This window comes from Giraffa tippelskirchi, chromosome 6 (assembly GCF_054371585.1).
Source record: "Giraffa tippelskirchi isolate mGirTip1 chromosome 6, T2T-mGirTip1v1.2.pri, whole genome shotgun sequence".
Taxonomy (NCBI): domain Eukaryota; kingdom Metazoa; phylum Chordata; class Mammalia; order Artiodactyla; family Giraffidae; genus Giraffa; species Giraffa tippelskirchi.
In genome coordinates, this window is record NC_137280.1 from 32,106,120 (window position 1) to 32,120,623 (window position 14,504).

The window sequence follows — 14,504 nt, forward strand, 5'->3', positions numbered from 1 at the left end:
CTGAACTGAAGGTTAGAATGAGAGAACAGTTAGCTTATCTATTGCTGTAAGTAGATGAAAATTAAGATTTCTTTTATCGTATCGTGGTTCTTACTTGGCATGCTCTATCTCTAAAAGGAGAGAAAATTTTGTTGAAATGCCAACTGTGTTTATTTGCTACCTGCTTTAGGCCAGGAAGCAATCCCCTATCTGATTTTTCAAGTATACCCTAAAGTAACCTTAAGCAAATTTTGGAAACTGAATTCTTAAAGAGTTTAAATGAGATAACACTATGACAAATGCTTTTGTAGCTTGGTAGTTGATCTACAGAAATAAGTCCTTTATAGGTCTGCCTGCAGGAGCTGGACTCTGAGATTATAAATAGTGCATCCTCAAATAAGAGAGTCAGATTTTCCTCAGGAAGGACTTTTTCCAGCCTGATCCAGTAGCCCCTACCCTCTGGCCTTGGTTCTAACTCAATAAATACTGCTATTTGACTTAGTAATAATTGGAATCTCTGGAGGGTACCAAATTCCTCTGGGGAGGGACCTGGGTAGTTGAGGATGAGGGTAAAGAAGATACTTACTTTTTAGTGTATACCCTTAGGTACCTGTGGGATTTTTCAGCATTTGCAAATACTGCCTATTCATGTTAGGTTATGCAGATGCCCACCTTTAACAAGTGGCGGAGGCACAAGACAAGCCAAAGCATGGAGACATCTTTAGACCTAACTGTACATTTGTCAGAACAAGTTCTCCTGAGCAAGCACAGTGTTAGTCAAATGGGGAGATGACTCTGCCCACAGTGGAAAGCACAGCAGTTACAAAGCAGAAGGTAAAAGTATAGGTGTGCTGTGCGTGCTTAGTCGCTCAGTCATGTCTGACTCTCTGCAGCCCCACAGACTGTAGCCCACCAGGCTCCTCTGTCCATGGAATTTTCCAGGCAAGAATGCTGGCGGGGGTTGCCGTTTTCTCCTCTGGGGGATCTTCCTGACCCAGGAATCGAACCTGTGTCTCCTACATTGGCAGGTGGATTCTTTACCACTAGTGCCACCTGGGAAGCCCAAAGGTATATGAGGTTATGACAAGAAGACAGTTATTCAATCTGCACCAGCAGTCTGCAGTATCTAAGGGTTTTACAGTTTATTTAGCCTATCATCAGGTGGACATGTAAGGGTTTTTCTTACAGGTTTTCACTGTATGTTCTTTGCATAGTAGATTGCAGATTACTACTGGGAATTTAGTGTTTTGATACTAACAACTTGTGAAACAGTTATAAAAAATGTTTTAACCAAGTGGGGTTTTCTGTTGTTTTTTTTAAAATCATACTCAACTCTTCAGATCATTCAAGGTGTCACAAACTCATCTCTTGAAGGGAATATGGAAATTGCATCTTTGGGGGCTTGATTCTATAGATAGCCTCTCTATGGAGCAAGATTCAATGCAGCTACTCAGCTACAGAGCAGGAGCCCCAAATACTGAGAACCTCAAATTCTCTGTTCTCGAAGTCCTCAAAACTGATACCAGTTTACCCAGTCACTCACTAGTCTACTTGAGACTGGTTATGTGTTGTGCTAAGTTGTTTCAGTCATATCCAACTCTGCGACCCCATGGACTGTAGCCCACCAGGCTCTTCTGTCCATGGGATTCTCCAGGCAAGCATGCTGTAGGGGGTTGCCATGCCCTTCTCCAGGGGATCTTCCTGAGCCAGGAATAACACCCATGTCTCACGTCTCCTGCATTGGCAGGCAGGTTCTTTACCACTAGTGCCACCTGGGAAGCCCTGGTTATGTGTTGAGAGTTATTAAAAACACAGACTCCCCTAACAAAGTTTCAACATTTTCTTGAGGGAGAGCATGCCAGGAGACTGAACAGCCAAGTTCAGTCATGATGTATGGCCTTGCGCAAGTGAATCTCAGTTTTCTTGTCCGTACAATGTTAAGTGGGATTAATTGATCTTATATTCTGTGTTAGAATTTTAGTTGCCAATGTTTGAAACCCAATTCAAAATGGCTTAAGCCAAAAAGGGAATTTATTAGTTCTTGTAGCAAGAAATGATGCTTAAGATGTGCTGATAGCAGCATAGAAAAGCTGCAGAAACTAAGGCTTCAAGAAATAGAACCAAGATTCAATGCCCTAGGATTCTCTTTGCTTACCCCTAATTTCCACTCTCTCTCTGCTTCATCCTTTCCTACTGTAGACAGGCTTTCTCCATATGTTGGAAAAGATAGCCTCCCACTGGCTTATTACATCTTTTCCATGCCCTGACCCCAGAGTCTGGGCCCCTTCTCCCACTCTATGTTAAGAACTAGAGTGGACTCTGATGAGCACAGCTTGGGTCATGTAGCCAACCTTTGGGCCAACTGTTATACACATGGGTACTATGATTAGATCACCCAGGTTATAAGCCCATCTCTCTGGCTAGGAATCAGGTGTGAAAATCATGGAAAAGTTACTGAGCACAGAACATATACTAGGGGGAAAAGAACCAACCAGAAAATTTGTAAGAAAAACCTAACAACAACAGCAACCACAGTCCACTGCTGTTCTTCCTTGGTTCTAATACTCTCTCAGATAATATAAGTTATTCAACTCTCAAAAACCTAACAAAAGTTTAGAGAAAACTAAATGCATCACTGACTATCATGAGAAAATTGTTAATTTTTTTTCTCGATTTGTAGTCTTCTGTGTTAACATTTTTATTTGCGGTCTTTTGTTTTGCAAGTTTTTCAATAAATTGCAATGTGATCTTATCAGGTCTTGGTTAGCCTTGCATGGGTTAAAACAGAAATAGAAAAGAGCTAAGAAAAAAATAAAATGAAAGGTCCAGCATCCTGGTAATGAAATTATCTTTAAAATGATTTGGAAACCCAAGGCCCTCATCATTCAGGGATTAGATCCTTTGGCACCATTACAAGCCAAAATGTGTTAACTTGACATTTTGATGTAGCTCCAGTTTGAGTAATTCATTTTCTTTTCCTTGAATTCCCAAGGAAGTTTAAGCTAGATAGACGAGTCTTTCAGCCTTAAACTAAAATGTGTACTTTGTCTAAAGCTCAAAGACTGTTATCCTGAATATTCTTAAATTTGTGCAACATAACTGGATGCCTTAAAATTTTTCCTATTCCTTTAAAACATTTGTGGTCCAAGGACTGGTTTTTTTAAGACTAAATTGAAAGGTATTCCAGATGTATATGTATTTTTAACATGGAAGCAGTCTTGAATTCTTTCATATCTTTTTTTAAAACTTGAAGTAGAGTTAATATATTTAAGTTTTAATATCTATATTTTTACATAGGGTTGAATTGTACACTAATGCATTTATATCACTAAATGTATGAATGTACTGATGATTCATTCATGCATACATTTTGGGGGGGAAATTCTTACTGTTGTCAATATGTAATTTGCATTCCCCAAATAGCTCAAAACTTAAAGGGAAAAAGTAAACCTATATTTTTTCTGTACTTTGAGGTCTTACTCTTCTATGACACCGGATCACAAGATCACCAAGTGGCATGTGCCTAAGGTAGTCTAGAACTACCTTAACTTGTTTAACTTATTCAGATGCCTTTTTGAGGCAATACCTCGTCAAGTTCAGTGAACACAGGAATCAAGTTGGGTGCACTTTTAAAAATGCTGATTTTGGACTTAGTGCAAGTTTACTGAATCAGAATCTCTAAGGTAGGGTCTAAATATACGCATATTTAATGACAAGTTATACAAGTTCACTGCAAAAAAAAATTTTCTATGCAGTTCAGTGACAGTCATGAGTATTTTAACATGAAAAATTCTTTAAAATAGCAGTATTGATATAAAATAAAATGTTTCATGCCATATTTAGAGTTCTAGCCTTTTAAGTATTTAAAAATAATGCTCTACATGAGTACTTCTCAACCTTGGCTTGAACATTAGAATCAACTGGAAAAATGTTAAAACTCCTGTGCAGAAGCCACGTCCAGGCCAATTCAATCAGGATGGCTAGAGTGGGATCCAGGCAGCAATGTATTTTAAAGCTCCCGAGTGATTCCAACCTTCAGCCAAGGTAAGAGGCATTGCTGTATGTAGATTTATGAGCATGGAAATAATCTGGAAGGATTGACTTTTCCAGTTAAATATTTGGAGCAAAGACCTTCAAGAAGACAAAACCCTAAAACTCACCTATACACCAAGGTATTTTTTTATTTTTTATTGAAGCATAATTGCTTTACAGAATTTTGTTGTTTTCTGTCAAACCTCAACATGAATCAGCCATGCTGCTGCTGCTGCTGCTGCTAAGTCGCTTCAGTCGTGTCCAACTCTGTGCGACCCCATAGACGGCAGCCCACCAGGCTCTGCTGTCCCAGGGATTCTAGGTATACATATATCCTCTCCCTTTTGAAATTCTCTCCCTTCTCCCTCCCCATCTCACCCCTCCAGGTTGATGCACAGCCCCTATTTGAGTTTCCTTAGCCATACAGCAAAGGAATATGGCTATCTATTTTACACATTGTAATGTAAGTTTCCATGTTACTCTTTCTATACATCTCACCCTCTCCTTCCCTCTCCCCAAGTCCACAAGTCTATTCGCTATGTCTGTTTCTCCATTGCTGCCCTGTAAGTAAATTCTTCAGTACCATTTTTCTAGATTATGATGCGTTAGAATATATTTATCTTTCTCTTTCTGACTTACTTCACTCTGTATAATAGGTTCTAGGTTGGAAACCAAGGTATTTTTGACTGTACACTCTCATGTGTCAGGGGCAAAGAGCCCTCACTTTTCTCAGTCACAATCAAACTGACGAGGGAAAAACTGAAGAGAGAACGACATCGAGTCAACAACTTTTAGAGGCAAAGGAAAAGCAGACTGATGCATGATCTTCTGTCCTTACAGGTCATAATCATTTCAAGACATTAGAGAGGTTGAGTGAAAACAAAGGGAAGATGACACTTCTTCATGTTCCTCGTTTCATGCTGAACATGGCCATGTCTTGTTTTAAGACTGATAAAATAACTGGATTTATAATTTATTCATTTAACAGCCATTTGTAGATCACCTACAGACTCTGGGCACCAGGTTAGGAGGTGGATAAAACCAAGAGAGAAAGGACCCTTTGCTCAAAGGTTACAGAATACAGGCTAGAAGAGAGCTGTCCATATACACAAACTCCAGGCTTCTTAGATGACTTCTTCTTTACAAATTAGAGGCTCAGCAACCAATCCAAAGAATCAAAGGCCTGGTTTTACAGTACAGGGAGTTAGATTTTCTTGGTGCCTATAGAGCAGATAACAGAGCTCAAGCTAGAGGTCTCCTTCCCAGGGGTTCCACAGGAAAAGAATATCTCTGTGGTTAAAAAATTACTGCTCTCTATGCTCAGACTTGTAACAACCTAAAGATACAAGAAGGCAATGCCTTAAAAATGTTCCACTCAGGAAACAAGAATGTAGCTCAGCTTTAGTTGCAATAAGGTGAGGGAAATAGTTTTCAAAACAGATTCGGGAGGGGGAAGAAAAGTCATTTGTGAAAGCTCAGTACTTAAAATCTACAGATGGCATCGCTAACAAATAAATCAATTAAAGAATGCAAGGTGTGAACGGAAACATAAATGTAAATTAACACTATACAAACCTGAAGTTATGTATGAAGTAAGTATTCGAACCACTGGCACTAAAATTTTAAATTGAATTCTCTGATGAAATAGAAAACTGGTGTAATTGCCTGTGCAAAGGGTGGTTTGAGAATTACAGTTGGTGGGGGAAAAAAATTAATGTGCTTCTATGTTTTGAATAGACAGTAAAAACAAGATGGATGAATGAAAAGGACCTGCCAAGGTGCTAACAGTAGTCCATGTGAGAAATAACTAAAGCATAAAACAGAGTTGTAGCGCATTTATTACCTTGCTCATTTTGATGGATTCCTATATGTTGCTTGCTCTTGTCAATCCACGCAAGGTTCGAGAAATACAGTCTATTGGCCTTGTGAGGTCAGAGAGTTTGGGGAATTTCCTGGGCCTGTTAGCTTCTGTTTTGAGCATGTATTTTTTCCCCTGAATCTCTGAAGGATTTTTGCACAAGTACTGGGTTATTTACTTGTTTACAAGATACTGTATTTGTGGGGAAGAGGATAGGAGAAGATAGTGAAGAGTCTCATGCTTCCAGATCGTGAGAGTAACATCTCAGCTCTTAGAGAATTCTCACCCTAGGAGACTGAGTCCTGAATAGTTGGCAAGGGTGTGAGTCTTAAAGACAAAATCCCTATATTCCAGCTTTGCTGCTTACCTGCTGTTCCTTTGGGCTTCCCCAATGGATTAGCACATGAAGAATCTGCATGCAACGCAGGAGACTCAGGAGACACAGGTTCAATACCTGGGTTGGGAAGATCCCCTGGAGGAGGAAAATGGCAACCCACTCCAGTATTCTTGCCTGGAAAATTCCATGGACAAAGGAGCCTGGTGGGCTATAGTCCAAAGGGTCGCAAAAGAGATGGAACTGAGTGACTGATGCATGCACAGCTGTTCCTTTGGGCAAATTTTTCAGCTTGCTTATGACTAGGTTTTCCTCTCTGTACAAGGGCCAAATAGTATGTTATATGGATCTTATTTTTTAACAGATGTGAAACTGAAAAGTTTATATTTCAGTTCAGTTCAGTTGTTCAGTCATGTCCAACTCTGCGACCCCGTGGACTGCAGTACACCAGGCTTCCCTGTCCATCACCAACTCCCAAAGCTTGCTTAAACTCATGTCCATCGAGTCAGTAATGCCATCCAACCATCTCATTCTCTGTCATTCCCTTCTCCTCTTGCATTTAATCTTTCCTATCATCAGGGTCTTTTCCAATAAGTCAGTTCTTCACATCAGGTGGGCAAAGTATTGGAGCTCAGCTTCAGCATCAGTCCTTCCAATATTCAGGACTGATTTCCTTTAGGATTGACTGGTTTGATCTCCTTGCAGTCCAAGGGACTCTCAAGAGTCTTCTCCAAACCACAGTTCAAAAGCATCAACTCTTCAGTGCTCAGCTTTCTTTATGGTCCAACTCTCACATCCATGTGTGACTACTGGGAAAACCATAGCTTTGACTATTGGACCTCTGTCAGCAAAGTAATGTCTCTGCTTTTTAATATGCTGTCTAGGTTGGTCATTGCTTTTCATCCAAGGAGCCAGCATCTTTTAATTTCATGGCTGCAGTCACCATCTGCAGTGATTTTGGAGTCACTGTTTCCATTGTTTCCCCATCTATTTGCCATGAAGTGATGGGACCAGATGCCATGATCTTTGTTTTCTGAAAACTGGAAAGTTTATATTTACAAAAGCTAAATACTTTAAATCTACCACTGCTTCACTTAACAATCCACTTGGCCATTTACAAGGATAGAATGAAATAAGGGTCTAGTCTTGTGTCATCCACAGAGAAGGGAAAGGATACCTAGATGTTAGATATCCTTACCTCTATGTGGAGTTCAGTTCAAAATAAGGTTGCAATTCATCATCATTTATTTCCCCCTCTCTGCAGCCAGTTCTTCTTCCAGCTGCTTCCAACAAAGCAGCCTTCAAGTTTCCTCGCACTGAGGAAATGTCAAAGCTCAAGCAGATGCATTGCCATTGCCATTTTCTCTGTCAGTAAATCCCTAACTCTTCTCCTGATGCAGGCTAAGTCACTTCAGTCGTGTCTGACTCTGTGCAACCCTACGGATGGCAGCCCGCCAGGCTCCTCTCTCCATGGAATTCTCTGGGCAGGAATACTGGAGTGGATTGCCATGCCCTCTTCCAGGGGATCTTCCTGACCCAGGGATCGAACCCTTCCCTCTTAGGTCTCCTACATTGGCAGGCAGGTTCTTTACCACTAGCGCCACCTGGGAAGCCCAACTCTCCCCCTACCCTGAGCTTTTCCGATTCCATCCATTTCGGTCTATCACTTCTGTCCCGTCAATCTCCAATCCCTGGCCGTTGTATTCTAAATGCTAACCTTCCTGAGACAGACCCAGATAGCTGACAGCTCCCTTTCAGAAGGCTCTACTTCCAGCCTTCCTATGTCACATGCTGGTGAATCCAGCATTGGCTTATCCTCTTCCTCAACCTGGATGCCCTGAGCACTCTTCTTCTGTCTGGTTAAAATCCTTAATAATTCTTCAAGGCTCCTCTGAACCCACTGCCGGCCCTAACAGCGTTCACACTGATTTCCACCATCTCTGAACTCAGTGGACTTGTAGGTCAATCATGCCCTACGCTCTGCTTTTATGTTGCGGCTTCATGTGTGTGCTTTGTCTGCCTGGGGAGGTGGAAAGCTCTCTGGGGTTTGGATTAATTTTCCCTCTTTCTCTATCCAACAGAGTACCATGACCATCACAGATATTCAATTAGTATGGTCAAGTTTGGGGGTTTGATTCCTGGATTGGGAAGATCCTCTGGAGAAGAGAATTGCTACCCACTCCAGTATTATTGCCTGGAAAATCTCATGGACAGAAGAGCCTGGTAGGCTACAGTGCATGGGGTCGGACACAACTGAGCGACCAGCACTTTCACTTTTGTTTGAATCAACGTTCATTTTGGTTCATAAGTTTTTACGGATTAGGAAATGACCTTTCAACTTTGCATATTGCCTTAAAAAGTTATTTCTTTTTTTTCATTATACTTGATGCAAGAAACAATACTTTTGAGGTCAAAGTAATTCACATATTAAAGAGTAAATTTATACATTAGTGAATGCATTATTATTGATTGGCACCCACAAAATTAAAGATAAAACAAAAATCTTATAATAAGTTTCCATACTACAACATCAAGAGAAGTTCAAACTCATTTATGGAAGGCACTCTGTGAACAGATAATATAGGTGTAATACTTTACATACATAGTATAGAGGGTAATACTTTACATATATTAAGTCCCTAAGTCATTCAGTTCAGTTCAGTCACTCAGTTGTGTCTGACTCTCTGCGACCCCAGGGACTGCAGCATGCCAGGCTTCCCTGTCCATCACCAACTCCTGGAGTTTACTCACTCATGTCCATCGAGTCAGTGATGTCATTCAACCATCTCATCCTCTGTCGTCCTCTTCTCTTCCTGCCTTCAATGTTTCCCAGCATCAAGGTCTTTTCCAGTGAGTCAGTTCTTTGCATCAGGTGGCCAAAGTATTGGAGCTTCAGCTTCAGCATCAGTCCTTCCAATGAATATTCAGGACTGATTTCCTTTAGGATTGACAGGTTGGATCTTCTTGCAGTCCAAGGGACTCTCAAGAGTCTTCTCTAACACCACAGTTCAAAGGCATCAATTCTTCAGCCTCAGCTTTCTTTATAGTCCAACTCTCATATCCATACATGACTACTGGAAAAACCATAGCCTTGACTAGACGGATCTTTGTTGGCAAAGTAATGTCTTTGCTTTTAAATATGCTGTCTAGGTTGGTCATAACTTTTCTTCCAAGGAGTAAGCATCTTTTAATTTCATCGCTGCAGTCACCATGTGCAGTGATTGTGGAGCCCCAAAATACAAAATCTATCACTGTTTCCCCATCTATTTGCCATGAAGTCATGGGACCAGATGCCATGATCTTAGTTTTCTGAATGTTGAGTTTTAAGCCAACTTTTTCACTCTCCTCTCTCACTTTCATCAAGAGGCTCTTTAGTTCTTCTTTGCTTTCTGCCATAAGGATGGTGTCATCTGCACATCTGAGGTTATTGATATTTCTTCCAGCAATCTTGATTCCAGTTTGTGCTTCATCCAGCCCAGCATTTCGCATGATGTACTCTGCATATAAGCAGGGTGACAATATGCAGCCTTGACGTACTCCTTTCCTGATTTGCAACCAGTCTATTGTTCTGTATCCAGTTCTGTTGCTTCTTGACCTGCTTACAGATTTCTCAGGAGGCAGGTCAGGTAGTCTGGTATTCCCAGCTCTTTAAGAATTTTCCACAGTTTGTTGTGATCCACACAGTCAAAGGCTTTGGCGTAGTCAAGGTGTTTTTCTGGAACTCTCTTGATTTTTCAATGATCCAGTGGATGTTGGCAATTTGATCTCTCGTTCTTCTGCCTTTTCTAAATCCAGTTTCAACATGTGGAAGTTCACGGTTCATGTACAGTTGAAGCCTGGCTTGGAGAATTTTGAACATTACTTTGCTAGCATGTGAGATGCGTGCAACTGTGTGGTAGTTTGAGCATTCTTTGGCATTGCCTTTCTTTGGGATTGGAATGAAAACTGACCTTTTCTGGTCCTGTGGCCACTGCTGAGTTTTCCACATTTGCTGGTATATTGAGTGCAGCACTTTCACAGCATCATCTTTTAGGATTTGAAATAGCTCAACTGGAATTCCATCACCTCCACTAGCTTTGTTCATAGTGATGCTTCCTAAGGCCCACTTGACTTCGCATTCCAGAATGTCTGGCTCTAGGTGAGTGATCATATCATCATAGTTATCTGGGTCATGAAGATCTTTTTTGTATAGTTCTTCTGTGTATTCTTGCCACCTCTTCTTAATATCTTCTGCTTCTGTTAGGTCCATACCATTTCTGTCCTTTATTGTGCACATTTTTGTATGACATGTTCCCTTAGTATCTCTAATTTTCTTGAAGAGATCTTTAGTCTTTCCCATTCTATTATTTTCCTCTATTTCTTTGCGGAAGAAATAGAGGAAAGGCTTTCTTACCTCTCCTTGCTAGTCTTTGGAACTCTGCATTCAAATGGATGCAGAGTCATTAAAACAATCATATTCCCAGGTGGCTCAGTGGTAAAGAATCTGCCTGCCAATACAGAAGACACAGAAGATATGGGTTTGATCCCTGGGTCAGGAAGATTCCCTGAAGGAGGAAATGGCAACCCACTCCAGTATTCTTGCCTCGGGAATCCCAAGGACAAAGAAGCCTAGAGGACTACAGTCCATGGGGCCGCAGTCAGACACAGCTGAGCGATTGAGCACACATGCACATGCTGCTGCTGCTGCTGCCAAGTCGCTTCAGTCGTGTCCGACTCTGTGCGACCCCATAGACGGCAGCCCACCAGGCTCCGCCGTCCCTGGGATTCTCCAGGCAAGAACACTGGAGTGGGTTGCCATTTCCTTCTCCAGTGCATGAAAGTGAAAAGTGAAAGTGAAGCCGCTCAGTCGTGTCCAACTCTTCGCGACCCCATGGACTGCAGCCTACCAGGCTCCTCCGTCCATGGAATTTTCCAGGCAAGAGTACTGGAGTGGGGTGCCATTGCCTTCTCCGCACATGCACATGAGACATATAGTATTCCCTGTTTACAAATGAAGAACCTGAAGCACATACTAGAAAGGAGGGGAGTACTGAAAGCAATGACTATATTTTCCTTGGAGGATGAATCATAGAGGATTAATGAAAATGATAGATTTTTTTGTGCCAAGTCTGTGTAATAACTCATTTAATCTGCACTTCATGAAATAGGAACTATTAATTCTCCTACTTTATAAACCAAGAAATGGAACCTCAGGGAAGTTAAACCACTTGCCCTAGGCTATGCAGCTAGAAAGTACCTGAACTGGATTCAAATCTCAGTCTGGCTCTGAGGTCCTCATTCGTAACCAGTATATGAGATAAAAGATGCAAAAACATGGGTAAAACATAGACCGACGTATGCAGTATTATCATCTGAATGCCTCTGGAAGACCTCGACCTTAGCAATCAGTTGAACCCTTACAGACAGACACACACACACACACTCGGTGTGATGATATCTGTACAGCACTTAGCACAGGCCTGGTTCACACAAGTGCTTAGTAAATGTCAAGCATTCCTGCTGTGGCCCACTGTCTCCCCTTAGCTGCAGTGGAAGGACCAGCATTATTTAAGAACTATGACTCTCTAGAACATGAGAATAGAATCTGGCTTGCTTTCACAGAAGGAGATATATTACCTTATTATTACCTTATGTAACTTATTTTCTCCTTCTGCAGTAAGAAGGACTATTTGAACAGGCAAGTCATGGAAAGGTAAAAGAAGGCCTTATCAAAAAATAGAACAAACAACATTTCCCTTTTTATGTCCTGCCCCCAGGTATCCTTTGCACTTTCTTCCTCCTGTTTTCCTGTCTTTTCCTGCCTCTAGTTACATCCTTGCTCAGAAGCCAACAGGCATACTCAAGGCATTTCACTGTAAGGAGAATCCAAATGCATCTAGCAAACGAGTGCAATTCTTTGGCAGAGCACAGCACTTCACTCTGCAAGGTCTGTTAGCTAGAAATCAGTTAAGACCTGTGCTCCAAGGGCTCTTGGCAGTGATATGCTCTTCTAAGCCATGACTGGCCACAGAATTAAAAAAAAAAAAAACTGAGCGAGAAGGGGTTTTACCTCCTCTTTACCTCCTGGTAGAGGGTGGACTGCCTTCTGCAGCATTTCTGTACCAAAAGTGACAAACAGAATGGTGGTGGGGGAGTAGAAGTGGGTCAGTTGTTTACCCTTGTGACCATGTGGTTGACTAGGAGCTGGGGCTTGCTGTAGAGGCCCCACATCACAGGGAGTATCACACTGCATATCCCTTGGCTGGGGAAGAGATCAGAAGTCAAAGCACAGTTTCTACTGAATGTGTATCATGTTCCATCATGAAGTTGAGAAGTCGTAAGACTTGAACTGTCTATACTGACCATCTGCCTCCAGGAGTCTACACTAGTTATAAAAGATGCGTTTTGAGCCACGTTCTGGTTCTGGATTTGATGAGAAGAACCATATGGAGCTTCCCTGGTGGCTCAGATGGTAAAGAATCTGCCTGCAATGCGGGAGACCTGAGTTTGATCCCTTGGTGGGGAAGATCCCTTGGAGAAGGGTATGACAACCCACTCCAGTACTCTTGCCTGGAGAATTCCATGGACAGCAGGCTATAGTCCATGGGGTCACAACGAGTAGGACATGACTGAGCAACTAATACACACACATAACCATGTGACCTCAATCTGCAAGGAAAATATGGGCATGGGGCCTGGGGCTGCCTCCCTTGGAAGCTGGTCCAATTCAGCACCAGCCTATGCCAGACCAGCCCACAGCCACTGTTACCAAAGATGTGGGTCTCTGCATCTTGAAGTGTAATGTGCTGCAAAAAAAGTGGATATGAGGAACATACAAGAAGTGGTCTACTCCACCCCTCTTGAAAATTTCCAATGAGAAAGGGCCATTTTGTATACTTCCTTGAGAAGGAAGAAAGACATGGGAGTACTTTCATCAGATACTTCAGGAGCTGAGCCTCAGCTGCTTTCTGGCCCTTCGGAATTGGAAGAGACTGATGCCTTTTGAATTCCACTTGAAGACACAGAAGAGGCTGCAAGAGCCATTGTTGGCCTGACAATGGAAGATGATTTTCATAGACAAGTTGATTGCTTTCTAAGAAACAGAAAAATAAAGCCAATTTCAGCAACCACCCAGGAGTCTGTGAGAGCAGCTACTTCTGAAAGGACAAAGAGATGGGTAACAAAAGAGAGGAAGCTTCACCAGGGAATGTATTTCCTCTATCTGGGAGGAAGACTGGGTTTCATAGTGTTTGCATAGTAGATCAATGAGCATCCTGTCCAAGGTTCTGGTAAAGTCTGGTCTGCTGAAGCTTATACAAACTCGGAAAATGTTAGCAGGAAAACCTGATATGATGAGGCTTAAACCAGCCTAGACATCTGTAGAAAGAGTTCTTAAGTGGGTAGCTATTGTATATATCCAGGCTGTTTTCTGAGCCTTTAAACTCAACTGCGATAATCTCCCTTCTTTCCCAGAAAAAGGAGAAATAGTCTCTTCCCCAACTAAGCAGTGAAAGTGACAGTTGGAGATAAAAACATAAATGTGGATCTGCATATTTACCCATACATGATATTTACAAAGTAATAACATCTCTCTCTCTCTAACTGCTAAGTCACGTCTGACTCTTGCAACCCCATGGACCATAGCCTGCCAGGCTCCTCTGTCCATGGGGTTCTCTAGGCAAGAATATTGGAATGGGCTGTCATTTTCTTCTCCAGAGTAATAACATAAACCGATGTAAAGCAAAAGAAAAAAATCATTGTATGTTCACTCTATACATGAGAAGGTTCATCAAATAGCTGTGGCAATATTCACATCTGGCCAAATACAGTGCATCACACTCCCAGTTTTTCTTTGCGTTTAGCTAAAATGTGCTGAGTATCTATTCTGAGGTGGCATTTTGTCAGGTGACTTATGTACCAAATACTTAGTTACCCCCAATTCTCCTAGGTGGTGCTGACCTCACTTTTTAGATGAGAAATTTTAGGTTCAGAGAGATTATGTAACTTGTGTATCACTTAGGATGGTTTGAATAACAAACAACAGAACATCTAACAATGGCTTAAACAAAAACACTTCTAGTTACCCTCCAGAACAAGGAGTCTGGGTCCCAAGGTTGGGTCAGCAGATGAACAATGACATCAAGGACCCCGGCTGTATTCATCCTTCCTCCCTTCCACCCCTGACTTGTTGGCTCAGTCTTTAGGCTTCTTGCCGCATGCTGGTGTTGTGATGGCTGCTACAGTTCCAGACACTACACGTTTACACCACCAGACCACAGGCAAGGCAGAGGGGATTTAGGACTTCTTCGGTCACAGCACAAT

At 41.9% G+C, this 14,504-nt stretch overlaps 1 protein-coding gene across 1 annotated transcript in view; it reads right to left on the minus strand.

The window, feature by feature from the left end:
* The window catches only part of LOC145511662 (uncharacterized), a 703,222-nt gene that overhangs the window by 578,673 nt on the left and 110,045 nt on the right, over window positions 1-14,504 (minus strand). The window lies entirely within an intron of this gene.